The following is a 14,395-nucleotide window of genomic DNA, read 5'->3' as shown; positions in this document are numbered from 1 at the left end:
GTAAGGAGGCTTTTGCCCTTTGCCCTCCTGACTATGACTGTTATACAGTGGATCATACAGCCCTCTTGAGACAATCCATGTGACTGAGCAAGCAAGGTGTAAACTGTGAGGCTATAACCAGCTTATAAACAAACATCACTTATATCTTCTTCCTCTGTCCCTTCTCTCCTCTTACTGCTTTTCTAGGTTTGCATATGCCCTGCCCTCCAATAAAATGTTAGTATTTGTAAGTCTCAGTTGTGTTTTCTAGGAAATCTTGGCTAAAGCAGTCATTAATATTTATTTATTTATTTATTAAAATTTTAAAGTTATTGATAGACTTTAAATTTTTTTTTTATTTATATGTGGTGCTGAGAATTGAACCCATTGCTCCCTACATGCCAGCAAGTGCGCTACCACTGAGCCCCAGCCCCAGCCCTAAAGCAGTCATTTATATTTAAATATTCATTATGAAAAATTTCAAACATACAAACATAGAGAGAAAAGTAAAAAGAACCCCTGCATCCTCTACATTCAACACATCTTTTTTTTTTGTCATCAATAGTTTTATCTTTCTTCTCTCCTTTTTAATTTTTTCTTGAAGTATTTTAAGCACATATCAGAGTATGTCATTTAACTTCAATATACTTCAGAATGTCTTTAAAAAAATTACATAAGTACAATAAAATTATTTGGATGAAATAGCAATATTTCCTTGGTATTGCCTAATATTGGTTCATAGTCACACATCCATGGTTGTCATAGGTCTTTTTTGTAATTCTGACGTTTGAATCATGCTCAGGTCAGAAGCTTCTCCTGACCCCTTTCCTCTTTTTTCACCCCCTGTTATCAACTAGTTGCACAGAGAAAACTGTGTCAGTAATCTTATAGAGTGTTCACATTCTAAATTTCTTCATTAACGTCTTTGTGGTGTTATTTAAGTTCTTCTTCTAAGTCTCATGTTTCTTGAAAGTCTCTGAGAGGCAATGAAGTCAGTTTTAAGTATTGATTAGATTCCATTTTTGTTTTCCTTTTTGTTTTTCTGGCAAGAACACATCATAGTATATGGAGCTCTTCAGATGACATTAGACCAGGAAACACATTTTCTGGTGTCCTACTTGTAGCAATATTTGATTAGGCTCAGGTGGTGACAATTTGATTTCCATTGTTAAGTTTCTCATCAACCAGTAACCTAATGGTTTCATCCATTGATGATTATTTCTTAAATCATTTTTTTACATGTGGGATTGTTAAATGGAGGTTTTCCAATTCTACTGTTTCTTTAATAATAATAATAATAATAAATTTTCCCTCAACAACTATTTAATTTCCAGAAGTATTGTTTAATCAGAAAAGGCAATATAAGTTTTAATGATTTTCTTTCAACTGACAATTTTAGAATAAGAAGTTTGTGCTAGTTACTTGTAATAGTGTCCAGTGATTTTCTTTCTTTTTTCCTCTTTTTTTTTTTTTTTTTTTTTTGCCTTTCTCCTTTGGAGCATCGTTAAGATATCATGAATTTTTATATATTATGTTTAAAACAGCTGCATATATTACTTTTTTTGATGCTTAAATTTGTCCCATCTTTGGCCAAAGGAGCCCCTTGATGTTGGTTTCTGTGTCCCTTTAACATCTTATTTGTTGTTTGGATTACTTGTTTTGTGGCACAGGATATCCCAAGCCCATCCCATAGTCCAGACCTGAAATTCTACAGCCCTGGTTTTTATTAATTGGAAATATACTTAAAAATCCCAAACTGGAAGATTCTTTTTATTTGTACTAAAAATGAAAGCTATATTATAAATCTACATTTTTTTTTCCAAAAAATAACTTTATGCCCTATATTTATGCTTTTTTAAAAATAATTTTATTTATTTATTTTTATGTGGTGCTGAGGATTGAACCTAGGGCCTCACACGTGCTACGTGAGCGCTCCACCGCTGAGCCACAACCCCAGCCCTATATTTATGTATTTTGAAACCATAATTGCTTGTTTTATTTTTATTTTAGGCTCACATTTATGTTATTTATATAAAAGGAGCTATATACTATTCATTGTAAGCATACCTAAAGTTGGGATTAATAACTACTTACCAAAGTTTCATTTTTCCAGATGGTATAATTCATATTCAAAGTTTCTCAAAAAGTTCCTGATGAAGGATATAAATTAAATTTCAAATGTTTTCATATTAATTCAAATAAGAATATCAGTTTCCTTGGTGTTGGTATAGTAAAAACTTTGAAAAACTTTCAGAAATGTGATGGTTGATATGAATTGTCAAATTTGAGTTTTAGCTTGGAATAAGTTAAACTAAATGGGATATTCACAGTCTTGTCTTCAGTTCCTTTTTAGATGTATGGACCTTTATTTTATTCATTTATTTATATGTGGTGCTGAGAATAGAACCCAGTGCCTCACACATGCTAGGCAAGCACTCTACCATTGAGCCACAGCCTCAGCCCCTTGTCTTCAGTTCCTTTATTTATTTATTTTTTTAAAAGAGTAGTTTTAGTTTCAGAGCAAAATGGAGCAGGAAGGACAGATTTCCCATATATACCTGGATACCAAGCATGCTCAGACTCCCTATCAACTTCCTGCATCAGAGAAGTATACTTTTTGTGATTGATAACCTACACTGAAACATCATTATTAAACTTCAGGGTTTACATCAAGGTTCATCTTCGTGCTGTACATTCTGTGGGTTCTGACAAATGTATAATAACAGGCATCGTCATTATGGTATGTTACAGAATAGTTTTACTGACCTAAAAATCCTGTGTTCTTCCTGTTCATCCCTTCCTACCCCAAATCCCTGATCTTTTCATTGTCTTTACAGTTTTTCCATTTCTAGGATGTCTTATAGTTAGTATCATACAGGTTTTCAAACTCCTTCCTCCTCCTCCTCCTCCTCCTCCTCCTCCTCCTCCTCCTCCTCCTCCTCCTCCTCCTCCTCCTTCATTTTAATTGTAGTTGGACACAATACCTTTCTCTTATTTATTTTTATGTGGTGCTGAGGATTGAACCCAGTGCCTCACACATGATAGGCTAGCATTCTACCTCTGAGCCACAATCCGGGCCTCTGATGCTGCTTCTTAATCACATCTGATGAATCTTAGTGACAAAGTTAGATCAACTTTGCAACATTTTGTATGTTTATTCACATTCCACTATAATAAAAGCCACATCCACCTGTCTTGGCTTGTTTATCTATTGTACATTCCATCACAGACTGTCAGGTCCTAGTGACTAGGACCTGTTTAATTTGGGTTCACAATTCCAAAAGAACCCAGTCCAGATAATAAATAGGTACTGACTGCCATTGGAAGAGGGTGGTCCTGTGACCTAAGTACTTGTGGAATGAAGTCATTAAGCATGGCAGAAAATAGTTTACCTTATAGTAATTATTTCTGTGACAAGAATAACTGTTACGTATGTCCTTCACAAGAAAGAAAGTTTGTTCTCTTTAGGAGACTCTTAGAATTGTAGTTATCAAGACTTTTAAGTCTTTGAGTAGATTCTTAAACCTTTAGAATTAATTTTGAATCCTGAGTGCCTGAACATGAGGTAGTACTAAGCGATCTGAAAACCATACATTCAGAGGAAACACAGAAACAAATGATAAAGTATAATTGGAGGAATGAAAAAGAGGAGATTATATTATGTCCATTAAATAAGTTGTTACACTTTCTTTGTAGGTTGTAGCAGAGAACCCAGTTAAGAGTTTGAATTTTTGAAAATTTGATGGCGAAAACTCAAGTATAAACTTTCTGGTGATTTCACCTATTCTTGATTACTCCTTTTGCTTAGAGGCAGCAAAACTGAATAGTATTCCTGTGTGTACATGAATAAAAAGAAGTCACCAGAAAGGAAAGGAGAGAGACAGAGAAGCGCTTGGTCTCTATAGCTGTGCATTCAAGGAACTATAAGGTATTGGTTTCCAGGCCTGTAAAATAACGAGAAGAGTTGACTAGATGGTTTCCTAGATTTTCCGCTCTTTATTGCCCTCTACGCCATCAGTACGGTGCTGAGTTTACATAAGTGCTTCTAATACATGTCATTGCTTGCCAAATGGGTGTTGTTCCTGATCCGTTGGAGATCCAGGCCAGGTTTCAGGCTCGACCCAGGCGGCGCTCCAGGGCCGCTTTTCCGCCGGGGGTGGAGCTTCGGGCCGCCGCCCTCGCGCTAGGGGTCGGGGAGGGGCTTGCCGCCGGCGGGGGCGGGGCCCGCGTAGGGACTTCCCCTGGTTAGAGCGGCGCAGCGGGTGCGGAGGGCTGGCGCCCCTCGGCGGGTGGGGGGTGGGTGATCGGGCGCCTAGCTGCCAACCCTTGGTGGTCCCCTGGGCCTGGGACTCTTCCCCAGGGTTGGCATCCCGCGGAGTGGGCGCTGCTCGGAGGCGGAGAGCTGCTGGGCAGCCAGGCGACCGAGAACATGTGTGCCTGCGCGTGTTTATCTGAGGCCCGTGCGGTCGCGGTTCCTGTCTTTCCTCCTCCAGGCTTACCCGGTTATGAAACCGGTGGTCCCCGTGGCAGGGTCGCCCCAGAGCACGCCTACCCTTGACCTCAACCCTGCCCATGAGGGAGCGCTGTGGGGACAGGCTGCCTGGTAGTGTTGGGCAGGTGGTGGGAGTTCCTCAGGCTGGAGCAAAAAGATTTTTAAAGGACGTGTCTGTCTCTGTCGTTTTTTACTTTTAGGGTTCTGACCAAATTGGGCGAGGGCACAAAATAACCACTTACCCCTTCTCACCGAGGAAGAGCGGGAGAAAGGGTAAGTAAGGATCAATCAGGGGTGGAAGGAGCTAGGGCTTCCTCCTGGGGGAGAGAGAGAGAGAGAGAGAAAACAAACTTGTGTCCAAAATCTACTTTTCACCAGAAACTGAAGACCCACCTTCAAAGGTCAAAGGCCTCTAGCCCAAGACTTTTTGCAGGTTTGCAGTTTGTAGAGTCGCCTAGAAGTTTGACAGCTTGGACTTAGTGAAATGGCCTGACAGAAAATTCATTTCCCTTCACCTATTTTAACTTGGAAGGTTGGTCCTATAGGGTTCCTGTCTTGGGCCCATATCTTATTAGCGAGATTTGACTAATCTCTGGGACTGCAGGGTTTTAAAGAATCAAGGTCTTGATTGATAATTAATTGAAACCCCTCCGGAGATTTTTATGTTTTAAAAGAGGATTACTGAAAAAAATCCTTTAGGATCCTGAAGGACAGTGTTATTGGCAATATCACAAATGCCCAAGTTCTTTTGGGATCTGCTCTCAGGGCTATGGAAGAGGAAATTTGTGGAGGAGAGAAATTACCAGGCTGGGCCCTTTACTTTTGACTTTCACTTTGATGCCCTCTTACAAGCATTTTGTTCACTTTTGAAGATTTGCTGAACAGCACATTGAGGTCCTGGGAAGTTCACTGTGATTTCCATGGTCTTCTCTTTCATTGGTTCTTCTCTGGGACCTTTCCATCACTTCACTAGTATACTGATTTCCTGTTTTTGGTGTGAGGCAATGAAACACAGCTTCTCTCAGATGGTTGTGAACCCGTTGGCCTCATATAAGTCACATAAAAATAAACATTTTAAATTATTTAACTAGAATTGCCCTCTATAGCTTACCATTGGCTTCTTGGTTACTTCCTTCAATTTGTGCCCAAGTGGTAGGTGACCACATAATTTATTTTATAAAAAACCAGAATGTGGTTGTTTATTGATGATGTATTCAGGTATTGACTGAATCGATGCTTGTTAGCTCTTTCTTTCCATGTGCTGGACACTTTGATAAAAGTGGGATAGTGAGAGACTGTTGGAGATGGTCATTTTGGATGGGCCCTTTCACCAGTGTTCTGTGGATTTTCTGAATAATTATGTGTAAAATAATTATGTGTAAAAACTTTCCTATACCACGGATCTTTTGTTTTTTGGTACTGGGGATTGAACTCAAGGACACGTGACCACTGAGCCACATCCCCAGCCCTATTTTGTATGTTATTTAGAGACAGGGTCTCACTGAGTTATTTAGTGTCTTCCTTTTTGCTGAACTCAGGATCCTACTGCCTTAGCCTCCGCAGCTGCTGGGATTACAGGGGTGTGCCACCACACCTGGCTACTATGGATCTTAATGATTTGCAAGTCTATATAGTGTTGTGGGAGAATAGTATTATTATTCTGCCTTATTACAGTCAGTAATAGACTTTCAAGGATAACTGACCATGATTTGTGTACTAAAGTGAATAGTATTTTAGTGATTTTCCAGTGTAATAAATATATTGTGTGAGTACAATAATTAATTGGGGTTAACTTTTTGAATTGTTCCATAAGAAGTCCTAATATTAGAAAATATGGAGAGTTAACGATGATGCATGTAGAAAATAAATACTGAAGTAAACTGTGATGTGCATGGATTTTTGTACATTTAACTGCATTTTATTGAAACAAGAAATGTCCTTTGTCTTTTTTTGGTTGTAGAAGTTTATAAGGTTAAAACCAAGTTGTTTAGAATTAAATCTTGCAGGAATATGAAAGGCAGGAAGTTGGTCTCATGTAAGCCCACTCTCTCTTTTTTTTTTTTTTTTTTTTTTTATTTTAGAGAGAATTTTTTTTTTTTTTAATATTTATTTTTTAGTATTTGGCGGACACAACATCTTTGTTTGTATGTGGTGCTGAGGATCGAACCCGGGCCGCACTCATGCCAGGCGAGCGCACTACCGCTTGAGCCACATCCCAGCCCCAAGCCCACTCTCAAGATAACTACTTTTAACAATTTGGTATTTATTTCTTCAACTTTTTGTTCCTTATATATATCTAGCACACAACGATATGTTAAATACATACAATTTAGTTATATGTTAATACATGTAGGACATGTATAAAACATAAGATGTATGTGTATATACATGTGTATATTGTTTTTTGATGAAATTATAAATTTATTTTCCTCCACCATTTTGGCTATTTACTATCATTCCTTGCTTTCCCTCAAATTCTCATGTAGAAGTAACATGGCTTTTATAGTCTTTTTTTTTTCAGTACCAGGTATTGAACCCAGGTGTGCTTAACCACTGAGCCCCAGCCCCAGCCATTTTTTATATTTTTATTTTGAGACAGGGTCTCACTAAGTTGCTTAGGACCTTGCTAAGTTGGTGAGGCTGGCTTTGAACTTATGATCCTTCTGCTTCAACCTCCCAAGCTGTTTTTTATTTTTTATTTTTTTTTTTGTGGCCTTATGAAACCGAGCCTTATGCATTGCTAGGCAAGAGCTCTACCACTCAGTTACCTCTCCAGCCCCTATAGTCTTTTAGATATGGGTTATAATCCTTGCCTTTATTTTATTAACTGTGTCATTATGGAGTAGTTAAAACTGCTCTGCTCCTTGATTTATCATCTGTCAAAATAATATACTGAGTAAATAAAAAAGACTGTGTAAAAAACAGTGCCTGGCATGTAGATATTCACTGTTAATTTTCCTCCCTGTTTTTCTATCTAATCACTCCTCATTTCTTATGTTCTTTCTTTTGATAGTGGAAGATAGTCTGGTACTTACTTTCCTATAGGTACTATGCATTCCTGGGCATATGCATTTTCACAGATCACCTACCATATCTGATCCTAAGATATCTGGGACAAGGACTGTCAACTGATGTGGCTCCATTTCCCCCTATCAGATCATTCTTCAGCCCTGCCTAGAAAATGTCAGCTTGAAAAATGAAGGGAAAGGGTTTCTATAATGTGTTTAAAATGCTCTGACACTGCTCCCAAAGTGAGAAAGACATACTACTGCATTTAGCTGAGTGCTTAAAGTTAGGATTTCTATTTCAGAAATGTCTTTGGTTTATAAGAATTACAGTAAAAATGCTGACGCTTCATGTCCAAACTGTCATGATTTTGCCAAGTTGTGAGTTTAATATACAGCTAAGCTGTGTATTTAGTGTATCTAATACTGCTCTGGAAGCTGAGAAAGACAAGTCCACAGACATTTGATTTCACACCAGACATCTGGTTTCATTTTGCTAAGGAGTACATTTTGTCAGTAGATTATGGGCATATCAGCTCTGCTGCTGTAGTTTGTAGCATATCTATTATAAGCTCTGGTCTATAGGGTTTAGTATGATGTTTTATTCAAATGACAGCACACTGAAAATGAGCACCTGGTCAGATAAGCACATTTCCCACAGGTGTCTTCTAGTGTCATTGTTCTTACAAGTTAACAAGGTGAAATATTTCTATCTTTGGTGATTTTACATTGAGTTTTTGTAGAAGCAAAAATATTCTTAGAAGAAAAGCTTCACTTGGGAATCAGTTGTATTCCAAAGGTTCATTTCAAGCCTATTGTGTATATGTTAATGATATACTTATAGGAATGAAATAACAAATAGCATTTACATGTGCAGGTGAGAGCGCTAAATCTTTTATTTATTATTTTTCATTCATCAAGTGTCCATTCTGTTAACAATGGTAAGTGTATACTCTAATACATATAATAATAATTTTTGGAGAAAATGTATTTTGAGTTCCAACCTAGAATGGCTGGACACATTCATCTCAATTTTGAGATAGTGAGGGGCATAAAAAAATTCTGGAGGCTCACCTTCCTCCGTTTTAGGGTTGGCCCTGTCATTGTTTAACCGTGTGGCCTTGGACACAAATATTTTATCTGAAAAATGGAATAGTTACTCATGATTAAAGTGAGGTTCAGTGATGGTAAAGTGGTAAAATATCTGCTACAAAATAGGTTCTTAATAAAAGTAGTTTCATTTTTCCTCTAGGTCCTGGATGCAAGACCAAAGACCCCCCTCCTGAGCCCACCCTTATATCCAAACTAACATACTAGCCAGGACTTGTGGCTTCAATGGAGGGCAGTTGTCCTTGGGACTTGGTAGTGGGACCTGGAAAAGGCATATGTAGAATAATGACAAAGGAGAAAGCTGGTGAATTGTTGAGAGAAGTCCATGGACTTAGCTCTGTGAATTGCTTGGCTCATAGAAAGAACCATCTTTTCCTTTAGCCTCTCTATTTTTGTCCAGCTGTTCCACTGGAAACTCTTAGCTTCTTATTTCCTGCTTAGTCCAATAATGACTGTTTTTCTTTGTAACCTTGATAAAGCCTGGATAACCTTATTTTTCTGTTTTTTGGATAAGACTTAATAATAGATGTTTGTACTTCCTTTAGCTCTCCTGCTCTCTCTCTTTTTTCTATATGCTAGGTACAGTTGACTTTCTTGCCCTTTTTTTGGCCTAGAGTTTATTCATTAACTTTCCCCTCACTATTTTATTTATTTTTTAATTATATGCTGCATGCATTGAAATAGTGCTGAGGATATAAAGATGAAAAGTCACTGTCCTTAGCTAATGGGATTGTAGTGTAGTAGAACTATGAGTGTCTATATTCAAATACAGTATGCTGTTTTGCTATACTGGAGGTACTACAAATGCAAAGGAAACCTAGCATGAACTCTTGATCCCTGTTGGGAATATCAAGGAAGGGTTTTAGTAGTGGTTGTGTTTGAGTTGAGACTTGGAAGCTGAGTAATAGTAGGCAGCTTGACAACAGCAGACAGCATTTCCAGGAGGAGATAATAGTATGAGCAGTTGTATGGCATTATGAGAAGATGGTGTGTTCTTGGAGCTATATGTAGGTCAGTGTCATTAGTGGGTGAAGAGCAAGGTTAGGAATGAAAGTAGATGAAACTAGATAAATTCAGTGTGCACTTTCTAGCCCATGTGTACTTGTGAGTCACTGAGGAATTATGAGGTGAAAGATCACTGAAAGCAGTGTGCTAGGAAACTTGTGAGTGGACAAGTGTGGGGATGCGGCCTTGGCAAGATGGGAAGCCATTGAGGATGATGCATTAGTATGGAGAAGAGGGGTTGAGAGCTCAGACAAGGAGGGAAGTAGTAAGGATAGAGAAGTGAGAATGTTTAGGAAAAATACTTAGGAGGCGGGAGAATTGGCTGTTCTTTGTGGCATTGAATATAAAAGATATGGGAGAATGAGAATGCTACAATGCCTCTCAGTTTCTGGGTAGTGAGAGGGAAAACAGAAGAGAAAGCAAATATGAGGGAGAAGATGATGTGTTCAGCTTTGGACACGTGTTTAGCATACTTGCAGGGGTGTCACTGGTGAGTTGGAGGTGTCCAGAGACATCTAAATATAGGAGTCTGGAACATCATAAGAGTTTGCAGAGACTGAATTTTTCCAAATTCTTAACAACATGGAGAATAGTTGAAGGCATGGGTAAGGATGAAATGTTTAGAGGAATTGCATAGAAAGAGTAAAGGCTAAAATTAAGTCTTAGAGAATATTGAAACTTAAAGGAAAAGCCAAGAAAGAGAAAGATACTGAAGAGGGGTGGCCAGAGAGACTAGGAGAAAAAGATTTTCAGGCCAATGGCAGAATTTTAAGAACTAGAACCCAGTTAAAATGTAAATGTAAATCATAAAGTATGATGAAGAGTTTAAATGTCTGTTAGAAGTCTTTGATTTCTTGGGGATGGTGGGGGCAGGACTAAACTGCCATGGGTAAAGAAATGAATTGGAGAAAAGGTAAGAGAGAGAGAGGGGACAGACATGAAAATAGGGAGTAGGCATGATTGGGTCCCTTCTCTGGGAGATAATGACTTCATTGTTCTTTAGTCAAGATATTTGTTTAATACATTTTCAATAATAATGTATATATTTATACAACTTGATGTTATGGAATATATATAGATATTTAAATGATTAGTATAGTGAAGCATATTTACATTCATCATCTCATAGTTAACCCCCACCCCAGTTCCTTTTTATGGCAAAAGCAGCTAAAATCTGCTCATTTAGCAAAGATCCCAACTATAATATAGTTTTATTAACTGTTCTCCTTAAGTTACACATTAAATCTCTAAACTTGTTCATCTTAAGTTTCTTCTACTTTATATTGTTTGACCCACATCTTCCCTTTCTTGCCCTGTGCCTCATTACCACTGTTCTATTCTCTCTGCATATTTTTCATTTTATGGGTGCATTATAATTATATAAAATAATGAGATTCATTATGCCATATTTGTACATGCACATAACATAATTTGATCAATCTCATTCCACAGTCTCTGTATTTTTAAAGAGCCCACATGTAACTGAAATAATTTAATATTTTTCTGGCCTATTTCACTTAGTATAATGTCCCCTGATATCATCCATATGTGACAAATGGCAGGATCTTTTTTTTTAAGAGTGAATAATATTTCATTGTATACTTATACTACAGTTTCTTTATCCATTCATCTGTTGATAGAAACTTAGGTTGTTTCCATATGTTCACATTCATTGGGAAGGCTACTATAAAAAAAAAAAAGAGAGAGACAACAAGTATTGGTGAGGATGTAGAGAAAAGGCAACCCTTGTGTAGTTGTTGGTGGGATTGTAGATGGTATAGCCATTATGGAAACAGTTTGGGGGGTTCAGAGAAATTAAAAATAGAACTACCATGTGATCCAGCAGTCTTTTTTTAAGGTCTGTAATCAAAAGAAATGAAATCACCACTTTGTAAAGATATCAGTTGAGATATCTAAAGGTTCTTCAGCAGATTCTAAGATGTGCTTGAGAATAAATGAGGAAAGAATGATAACCACAGTTGTTGACTTTCTTTCTTTTTTAAAAAGAAAAATGAGGGATAGACAGTGTGTTATGCTGAGAGGAAGATCCTTCATAGAAAGGGGTATGTTGAAAAAGAGTTGCCTCTATTCTTATTACTTTTTTTTTTTTTTTTGGTGTGTGTGTGTGTGTGTGAATGAAAATCAGGTTGTGAAAATCAGGTTGTCTCTTTATTTGCCTACTTCTTCCCTGCTTTTTAATTCATACCTGACTGTACCCTTAAATGTCTTTTTCACTTAATTCTTTCCTGGCCCAGAGTTCCATTGTTGTTTTGTTCCCATCACATCTGGCCTTTTTGCATATATTATTCTCTAATCCAGTTGAATAGGTAAAAATAATCTACTTTTCATCATTAAAGGTTGAAAAAATTTCAGCAGTATATACTAGGAGACTAACAGGGAACATAACCATATCAAACATTAAAAAACAAAACAAAACAAAAAAACAATTTAGCCCAGAGTATCTGCTATGTTAAAGGCTCTGAATGCAAAGACATAAGATGGAAAGGATTAATAAGACTGGGATTCTGCCCTTAAAGAGCCCTTAGGCCAGAGAGAGGAATGGATACGTAAATAAAGAAGCGACTAAGTTCCTTGATATGTGTATGCCATTATAGAGGCAGAGTATAAGATGACTTAAAAAAAAAAAAAAAGGGACTTCTTTATTTTTTGTGATCCTGAAGGCTCAGAGATGATGTTTGAGCCACAGCTTCAAGTATGGCGTGTTAAGTTTCAGGGAGTAAATCAAGGTAATGAAATATTCCTTAGTTGTCCCATGAAAGCAACAAATTTTGCTTTTCTTTTTCTTTTTAAATTTTTCTTTCTTGTTCTGCTTGGTTTATTTTATTGCAAGGTATCCTTGTCTTTGAGGAAGTTCTTAGGGGATAAATATGTTTTGTCTTACATATAGATGATATACAAGCATTTTTCTCCCTTTCTTATACAAACTTTGTATGAAATTTTCGCCACCGGCTTGCGGTATATTAGACAGCTAACACAGACTGGAGCAGTTAATCACAATGTCTGGGGAATGGGGTCGAGGCCCTAATATTTTTCAGAGCTTCCCAGGTTTTCTAATGGCAGGGTAAAGAACCACTGCATGGTTTGTTTACATGAGATGGCAGAGATTTTTAGCTTAAAAAAAAAAAAGTAGGTTAAATTGTTAAAATTCCTTGTAAAACTGTGTGTCGTTTTAAGCTACTTAGATTTCTCTAAGCCCATCTTTCCTTAAATAGGATGGTAGTATATGTATCCTGCCTGTCTTGCTGAGTCTTGCACATCAAAAGCTGATTTGTGTGAAGGAACATATTATATAAATGTTGTGGAAACAATGAAATACTTTGAGTCATTTTCTAAGAGCCTGTAGGATAAGAACTGCCTAACTTTTTCTGCAAGATAGTATAGATTTTATAGATTTGGATTTAATATTTTACCATCATGAGGTTTCTTTCTTTTTTTTTTTTTTAATATTGTTTTACTTGTTGATAGACCTTTATTTTCTTTATTTATATGTGGGGTTGAGAATTGAACACAGTGCTTCACACATGCCCTAGCCCTAGAGGCAGAGTATAAAATGACTAAAAAAAAAAAAAAAAAAAAAGGGGGGGGGGACTTCTTTATTTTTTGTGATCCTGAAGGCACAGAGATGATCTTTAAGCTATAGTTTTACATATATTTTACTACATTTGTATAATGCTAAACAGTTGAAAACCCAAAGCCAAAAAGCAAAACCTCCTCCTCACTTTTTTTTTTTTTGTTTGCAGCACTAGGTATTAAATCCAGGGGTGCTTTGCCATGGAGCTACACCCCCAAGCCCATCTATTTTTTTATTTTGAGGCAGAGTTTTGCTAGGTTGCTGAAGCTGGCCTCGAACTTGTGATCCTCCTTCATCAGCCTCCTAAGTTTCTGGGATTATAAGTATGCACCACCACACATAGCTAAAATGCAAACCATCATTTGAGCATTTCTAGGTTGGCATATTAATTCCAATTATTTAAGATCATGTAAATGTTTTCCATGATTAAGATTATAAGGTATATAGATATTCTCAGGGACTGCGGGTATGACTCAGTGGTAGTGTGCTTGCCTAACGTGTGAGGCTCTGGGTTCAGTTTCCAGCACTGCAAAAAGAAAAGAAAAAAATATTCATTCTCAATGTTAATAATGTAATTGTTCAGTATTAAAATGCTAAGGTCAGGTATTTATTTTGAAGGTATATACATTTAAAATCAGCAATCTTATAGAAGTTAGTAAAAACTGCAGCATACCATAGAGCCCTACAAATTTGCTTATTTGTGGGTTCCATGTAGGGATATGTACTATGTTTCTGTACTATGGGAAGCCTGGTACATTAGTATCATTTATATAATAGTATAGGAATGTTCATCCTTTTGATATTATGATATACTTTAATTGAGAAGTGGTATTGTTTAATGACAAAACTGAACCCAAAGTCTGAAGACTGGTTTCTAGATCTGGTTTCTGTAGTCACTCTTTATCATAGTAGGTAAGTTAACCTTTCTGAGCCTCATATAAAATTAGGATGTATTAGTTTCCCGTTACTTGGTAGCATATGAGAAACTTAGTGGATGAAAAGATTATTCATTTGTGATGTCATAGTTGCTATAGGTCAGCATTTTGGGGGTTCTACTTCAGGGTCTCGTGAAGTTGCTCTCAGAGCTGAAGTTTTTAGAGCATGGCTGAAGTTAAGAGATGACCTGCTCACGTGGCTGGCAAGTTGGTTCCTTTCCATGAAAGGTTTTCCATGAAGCTGTCCTCTTGCCATGGGAGTTGGCTTCCACAGAGC

General features: G+C 37.2%; 1 protein-coding gene across 1 annotated transcript in view; it reads left to right on the top strand.

Moving 5' to 3' along the window:
• The first annotated feature begins 4,191 nt into the window (after window positions 1-4,191).
• Immp2l (inner mitochondrial membrane peptidase subunit 2) overlaps window positions 4,192-14,395 on the top strand; it is an 877,042-nt gene continuing 866,838 nt past the window's right edge. The window contains exons 1-2 of the mRNA XM_027932722.2: window positions 4,192-4,241; window positions 4,672-4,744. The gene's annotated coding sequence lies outside the window, so the exon portion shown is untranslated. The remainder of the gene's footprint in view (window positions 4,242-4,671; window positions 4,745-14,395) is intronic.

Source organism: Marmota flaviventris, chromosome 1 (assembly GCF_047511675.1).
Source record: "Marmota flaviventris isolate mMarFla1 chromosome 1, mMarFla1.hap1, whole genome shotgun sequence".
NCBI classification, from domain to species: Eukaryota; Metazoa; Chordata; class Mammalia; order Rodentia; family Sciuridae; genus Marmota; species Marmota flaviventris.
This window is presented reverse-complemented; position numbering and strand designations above follow the sequence as displayed.